This window comes from Choloepus didactylus, chromosome 2 (genome assembly GCF_015220235.1).
Source record: "Choloepus didactylus isolate mChoDid1 chromosome 2, mChoDid1.pri, whole genome shotgun sequence".
Classification (NCBI taxonomy): Eukaryota; Metazoa; Chordata; class Mammalia; order Pilosa; family Megalonychidae; genus Choloepus; species Choloepus didactylus.
In genome coordinates this window covers 72,076,307-72,084,508 of record NC_051308.1, presented here as the reverse complement: position 1 = coordinate 72,084,508, position 8,202 = coordinate 72,076,307, and the positions used below count along the sequence as shown (strand labels likewise).

At 35.6% G+C, this 8,202-nt stretch overlaps 1 pseudogene; it reads left to right on the top strand.

Annotated features, from left to right (window-relative positions):
- The first annotated feature begins 1,222 nt into the window (after positions 1 to 1,222).
- Positions 1,223 to 2,203, top strand: LOC119516286 (annotated as a pseudogene).
- The last annotated feature ends 5,999 nt before the right edge of the window (positions 2,204 to 8,202 follow it).

Here is an 8,202-nt window from a genome sequence, read left to right as displayed (position 1 = left end):
GGGGCAGGGAAAGTAATCAAGGGAGAATGTCCCAAATTTGCGTAACAACAACAACCAAGCTTACTACTAATATTTACCCCATCAATGGAATGAGATCTGTTGTCTTCCCTGCCTGAGGTTGCCCCCCATTCCACCAGATAGACAGCCAAAGTAACCCAGGAAGCATGACTTTCTAATTACGTTCATGTCAAGTGTCTTCAGTATGGTATCCCAGAAGTTCCGTAGCAGGCAGGTTCACTTGCATTTTGTGCAAGATCTTCTTCACCTTGTGATCTTATTTTTTTATCACAAAATAAATACTTCACTAATCTCTCTATGGAAGTTTTCCTGAAAAGGTTTACTCTACCCTCAACTATTACTTGGTCATTTACATGTGCATTTTTTTATTATCATGGCTTGTTAACATCTGATAGATATCCTGTAACTAGACAACCTGGACTATTGTCTATATAGCTCAGTCTCAGTTGAACGCTTTTTGCCACTTGGATGAATTCCAACTCACAGCTCATCTCATTCTTCTGTTTGGAGCAATGCAAGTACTGTGTACCTTCTTCCCCTTATCCTGTCCATTTTTACCAATATGTCCTCTGAATTCAATGATGTTGCACTTCCTATTTCTTACCAGAAAACCTAATGCATTTTCTGGATCCATTAAATGAAATGGATTATGATTAGTACTACCTAATGCTCACCATACTTATTTCTAACATTTTGTCTACCCATAAAAACCAGCCTAGCTTTGCATTTTCCAAATCTTTTAATTTTAATCAGTGGTACTTATCATACTATTGTACAACTTAAAACTGTAATGCTGAAAAAAAAAATGCAGACATAATGTCTAGAAATGTCCAGATTAAATATTATAATGATGTAAATTATTCCACCAAAATGACATGGATAGAGCACCTGATTAACTTAAAACCCAAGGACACAGTTCATTCTGAGCTACACAATACTTGGTGGTCTCATTTGGTTCTGTATAGCCAGAGTGCATCATGCTTCTATGGGGTATACTTTAAGCCTGAGATTTAACAGATCAGTTTTGTCTGGGAAAAAAACAGTAATTCTGGCAAAAACATTCCTTTTGAAATGGATGCTTTAATTGAATCTTAAAATTTTGTCTGCAAAAGGAGTTATTAAAAACCATTCAGAATTAGAAGATATCAAAATTAGAGCAGAGAGTCGTCCAGGTCCCAAGGCCCGCAGCATAAGGCGCTCAGAAATGTCGATGCTGGCTGAGCATCGAGGGAAGCAGAAGTGGGCTGTGGATGCAAGAAGCACTGCATGGAGTAATGATGATTCCAAGTTTGGCCAAAGGATGCTAGAGAAGATGGGGTGGCCTAAGGAAAGGGTTTAGGGGCTCAAGAGAAAGGAGCCACAGATCATATTAAAGCTCAAGTTAAAAATAACCACCTGGGACTTGGAGCTACCATCAATAATGAAGACAACTGGATTGCTCATCAAGATGATTTTAACCAGCTTCTCACTGAACTGAACACTTGCCATGGGCAGGAAAGAGCAGATCCCTCAGACAACAAAGAAAAGAAATCTTTTAGCCTTGAAAAAAAGTCCAAAATTTCCAAAAACTGTGTTCATTATATGAAATTCACAAAAGGGAAAGATCTATCATCTCGGAGCAAAGTAGACCTTGATTGCATTTTTGGGAAAAGGCAGAGTAAGAAGACTACTGAGGATGGTTTCACACCCAGCACTCCAGATGAGAATGAGACTTCCACTACCACAACCATGCCTTCACCATTTTGCCAAGAGGATGGCAGAGCTAAAGAACAAGCCCTAAGTCACACCTGCAGGTCCTGAACTTTCAAAGACCCAAACTGAATGGAAAAGGGGAAAGAAAACAGGGAGGAAAAAGATAAAAACGTGGAGAATTACACCCAACCCAAAGCCAAGCAACCCAAAAAGGAAAAGTCTCAGCAAGAAGAGAGTCCTGTGTGCACAGCCAAGAAGAGAAGACACCAAATTGAACAGCCGCTCAGAGACCCTTGCTGTGACGAGAATTCCGACGCTTCTGCTGAGGATGGGGAGGGTGGTGTGTGGCCACCTGGGGACCAGGGCTTTACCCCAAAACCCAGAAAAAGGAAAGAAAAGAACAAGCTAAAAAAAGCAGGGAGAGGCAGCAGTGGACACTACACTAGAGAAAACACCAATGATCAAGAAGTAAAAGAAGAAAGTTTCCAAGTAAATGATCTCTAGCTGGGGCATCCCAGATGTCAGGTGCTGCCATGGCAAGAAATGTTGACCTGAAGTCAGAGCATAGTTTAACCTGAGATAGTTTGTTCACGTCTTTTAACATGTCCATGGATTGCTGAGTCTTGCCCTCTCACCACATTTTTCCAAAATCATATTCCCAGAAGAATTTTTTTTTTAATGTTCCAAATCATGGTTCTCCTAAACAAATAAGTCCCTTTTTAGTTTCTGGAAAAAAAAAAAATTAGAGCAGAATAATATTATTTTATTACCAATAAATCTCCTAAAATTTTATCAAAATGTAATGTGTCTTTTCTTACATTAAATGATTAATAAATTTAAAAATACATAGAGATGAAAATTATACTATTGGAAGTATTATTATTAAATATGAAATATGCCTCCAGCTTCTAATTAGGACACTATAGTTTGCCCTACTTTTAAGTTCTCAAAAAGTGTGGATCTTGCATTGACTGTTTCAATAAAGTTGGAGAAAACTTATGAACTACTTCCATAGAATATGGTTTTAAAGAACAGACAAATAAAGGAGAACAGATAAATTTTATTTTGCATCAGTGTCACTTGCATTTCACAATGAATTGTACACACAAAACATTGAATTGGTAAATAAAAAAATTAAAATATAACAAAAACTGTATTCTAGTCATTTATCCATCATATAAATAATCTATTTGGATTGGAATCAACCATGACAATTTAGTAGTTTAATAATATTTGAGACAATAAAAATATGATGTACTTTTGGTGTTTATGGCAATATGTCATAATCTACAGACTATTAACAAATTTCTGGACAAATGGCTGAACAGGTGCAGGAAGCCCCACTTTTCTCCCCCCAAACATAGAAATGCTAGGTAGGATCTATAAATATATTTTTCCAAGCATGAATATAAGAAAGAAAATTTCCAGGACATTGAAAACAAATAGCTGGACCATAGCCAGAGATATTGTCAAAAGCTGTCATTATTCTTCTCATGAGAGACAAAGACTATATGCATTCTTTGATGACTATTGTGATATTATGGAATCTGCAATTCTAAGACACAAGAGTGGAACTGTGGTTCAGCATTGGGATAGTAGTCAAAGGGAAGCATTACATCCATGAAAATTGACTGGCAAATATTTGTCTATTGTCCTATCATCATTACTGTAAGTTAATCAGTCTGTGTGTGCAAAAGGATTGTTCTAGTTTGCTAATGCTGCGGAGATGCAAAACACCAGAAATGATCGGCTTTTATAAAGGGGGTTTATTTGGTCACACAGTTACAGTCTTAAGGCCGTAAAGTGTCCAAGGTAACACATCAGCAATCGGGTGCCTTCACTGGAGGATGGCCAATGGCGTCCAGAAAACCTCTTAGCTGGGAAAGCACGTGGCTGGCATCTGCTCCAAAGTTCTGGTTTCAAAATGGCTTTCTCCCAGGATGTTCCTCTCTAGGCTGCAGTTCCTCAAAAATGTCACTCTTAGTTGCACTTGGGGTATTTGTTCTCTCTCAGCTTCTCCGGAGCAAGAGTCTGCCTTCAATGGCCGTTTTCAAACTGTCTCTCATCTGCAGCTCCTGTGCTTTCTTCAAAGTGTCCCTCTTGTCTGTAGCTCGTCTTCAAAACGTCACTCACAGCTGCACTGAGTTCCTTCAGTTTGGCAGCTCATTTATATGGCTCCAGTGACTGAATGGGTGGGGTTACACCTCCATGGAAATTATCCAATCAGAGTCATCACCCACAGTTGGGGGGGGCGTATCTCCATGGAAACACTCAAAGAATTCCAATCTTATCAGCAATAAAATGTCTGCTCCATAAGACTGCATCAAAGAATATGGCTTTTTCTGGGGGACATAATACATTCAAAGTGGCACAAGGATTTATGTGTAAGTAATTACATCCCTAGATTATGTCTCAAAAAAAATGAGGCATAGGAGAAAATTAATGCTATAACAGAGGTGCAAAGGGACAAAAGATAGATTGACAATCAGGCAATCAGGGCAAAAGAGATAATAGAGCTAAATAAAAGGTACTAACAATGTTTATCTGTGAAATAGTCTTTCATACTAAAATGTAAATAGGTCACAAAATAAGAAAATGTAGCACTGAGATTGACAGATTTTAAAATAGTAAAAACAGAGTAATAATGAAAATGTAATTGAAATAAAAAATTACAATAGATTGTTAAATTTTAGAAAATATATGGAATTCAGAATGCAAATGTTTATTCCAAAATTAAGTTGATTGGCTTTATTTATAATTCTATTTAACTTATATTCATTCATTTATTTGTTCTGACATTCAATAAATATATTCACATAGATATTAATGATTTTATTAGCTTTCACAAATATATTTTTTCTGCTTATTTAACTCTTTAAAATCACTTGACTTTTGAAATGCTATGGAAGATTGATGTCTGGGAAATACTAGGCTTCAGACATTTCAGGCATAACTTTGTTTCTTTAGTAGCTTATAACTACTTAATTCAATTATTTTGAAGCCAGCCACCGTATCTATACAAAGAGGTGATTAGATTAAATGTTTATTAAAAAAGTTACCTTCTAGCTCTAGAGAGTTTTAATGTATTTTTTATTACTTTTGAAAATTGTTGATGGTGGTGGTGGTAGTTTTGATATTTTTTAATGTATGATTTTCTTGAATTTCAAATTTCAATTAAAAGGTAAAAACTAATATTGTACAAGGTTTTATATAAATTTCAATGAAGGTAAAAACTAAATAGATGTAATGTTCTTGGAGAACAATTTTAATAAATGTTTAAAACAATTTTAACCACATGCTTAAACTTGATCCATTCCTGTGGGTGTGACCCATTTTAAGTCGGCCTTTTTGCTGAAGGTACTTCCGATAAGGTGTGGCCCAACTCAATCAGGATGGGTCTTAATCCTACTACTGGAGTCCTTTATAAGCAGAATGAAATTCAGACAGGGACAAAGAACATCACCAGAAAAAAGAAGCTGAAGGTCAGTGGAACCCAAAAGAGAAGGGTGAGGCCAGGAGAGGCTGCCATGTGCACTGCCGTGTGACAGAGAAGCCCAGGTCCAAGGATCAGTGGCAGCCAGCCCCAGAATGTCAGGAAGAAAGCATTGCCTTGATGATACCTTGATTTGGATTTCTCCTAGCCTCAAAACTGTGGGCTAATAAATTTCTATTGTTTAAGCCAATCCATTCCATGGCATTTGCTTGATCAGGCAAAGAAACTAAATAGCTAATATCCCAAAAGTCATTAAAATATTCATACTCCTTGATCTAGTGATTCTGTATCTAAGAATGCTTTCTAAGGAGATAATTAGAAATGCACTGCAAGTTTCCTAAACAAGAATTTTTATTACATGTTATTTATTGTAAATGAAAATGATAAATCAATATGGGGCAATAAGTTGATAGTATATCATAGTATATCATGCTGCCATTTCTACAGGATGTTCTAAAGCCTAGCAACAGAGAATGCATTTTTTAAAAGAACATTAGATACGATTTCAAATAAAACACTCAACTTTTTTTTTCTTTTTCAGATGAAATGCATCTAAGTTGAAAACAATGGGTTTAATTGAATTAAAAGTACAATAAATACACAAGGTTCCAAAAAGTCAGGATTCCAGGGGAAAAATTGTAAACTACACAAACATGTTATCTTGGAGGGAAAATATTAAATAGTTACCCCATAAAACATTTAGCAACTTAATTTCCAAAATGACTTTTTTCATTAACACCCTCTTCCTATCACCACCACTATTTATTTCTATTGCATAATTCCCAGAATACGTAATGCATTTGTTGCTAAGCAATGTCTACTCTAATTTGACCTTTAGAGTGCTACTCTCTTAATCTAACAAGCCCCTTTAAGTGCTTTTTTTATTAGGAAACTCACAGTATTACAAAAAGCACACAGGTTCTGTAAGCCTCTCAAAGACTCTTACATAATTATCATTATTTTAATTTTAAATTACAAAAGAAAAAGTCATAGAGAGATTTTAACTTCTAAGAGTAACTTTTTTCCTCAAAGCCTAGCAACACTTTGTCCCACAGTTGTGAATCATCATCGCATTAGAGATACATAAAGGAAATATTGTCATTGGTCAACCTTTGTCCACATCAAACAAATTCCACATAGTTTAAGCAATCAATATAGAAAGAAGAGAGGCAGGGTACATACAGAGTGAATCACATTGAAATGAATGGAAACAGATGGATTGGAATTCACAAAAGCAACACTGGATCTAGAAAATAATAGAATTATTAGGTTTAGAATAATCGATTATTTTTCACCAAAGGACACACAAGGATTAGTATATACCACTTTGCTCTGATGTGAAGATTAGCATAATTTTTGCATGGAAACATTATCTTGTGTTTAACCAGCAATTGTAACATAAATGTGTGGGGAGATGAGAGAAAAAGCAGGAGGTATTTTTTCAAAATTAAGTCTTTTTCTACAATAATAGGGAATCCATTAATATATGAAGAAGGAACACTAAAAGTTTTCTGATTATAAATTTGCAAATTAATACCACTTAGAAAAATTGAAATATAGTTGGATCTGGAGAAAGATGGAGCAAGAGAGATTTGAATTTAGTTAAAAGTGTTTTGTTCTATTTGATTCCTTAGCTTTGTACCTAATGGAAAAGAATATTTTTTTAAAGTTTATAATGAAAGAGAAAGGGAGATAGATAGACAGGGAAAGAATATTCCTGGGTTCCATGTAGCTAAAATCTATAAGTCCAATATTGGAATCCCAGAAATCCTGTTTAATCAAGCATCATGATAATATTATTGATGCAAATTTCCTCAGAAAAAATTTCAACTTTGATCAACTGCAGATGTAGAGATAGAATTCTTCACACTTGATATCAGCTGACCAGATAGAAGTTATTGGTCATTCCTGAACAAATGCAGCATGGGGCACAAAACAATGAATCATAAAAATTATTGCTATGAATCAGAAAATCTGGACACAAATTCCTAGAGAAAGATAGAGTAAATTAATAATAGAGCCACTTGGCTTAGTAATTGAGATTTGTAGTGTGTGTATATGTTTAAATCTTTTCAAACTAATATTATTTAATAATACAGCTTCATTCATTTTTTTTAATTTAACAAAATATTTGTTTAACGTAACTATTCATGTGTGCAAGCAGCTCTTTATGCACAGTAAACATATATAAAGTTCTAATAAACATTGGTGTAATGCTTCTAAAAGTCTTAAGTGCTAGTATCAAATTCTTAAAATTTTGAAACCTTTTTTATTTACCAAATGATTTATATTGGTTAAAGATACTGAGTATATTAATACTCTCCGGCAGTTTTCCATGTCACCCTCTCCCTTGAAAAATATCCTCACCTGACGAAGGCCACAGTATAAAAGTTCATGTACCATAATTAGAATTACTGAAATAGAGTTCTTGAAATATATTACTAATTTCCTTTAAATTATTGTCGCAGCCCATGAGGGCCATCCCAGTCCAGAGACCAAAGAAGACAATGAGCATTTTCTGATGCATGAACTCTTATTCAGGGCTTACTTACAGGGTGAGAAGTCATGGAGAGATCATGATGGCTCGCTTAGGCCAGGCAGGCATCACATTCACAGGGAAGTCGACCATGCAATGGAAGGAGGACAGAAGCCATTTATAAGGGTTTAAGCAAAGGCCTTCCTAAGGGTGGGGGAGCATAGATGTGGGAACAGGTCACTGTGACCTGGGAGGTGGTGCAGGAAGGGAGGAATTATAGGATGGGGACTTTGTAAATAACCATGAGTGTCAACACTTGAGGGCCAAGAAGCAAGTAGACTAGATTAACGTTGTTTCCCCTTTTGTGAAACCAGAAGCCTCTTGCCTCTCACCTCTCACCTGTCTGCTTTCCATTTCACATTTTAAAGTTACATTTAAGGTCAATTTACCCTTTTTCTCTTTACTGGCTTACAAAGACAATAGATTAACATTTAGCTGCCTAGGTCACACAGATTGCTATGCA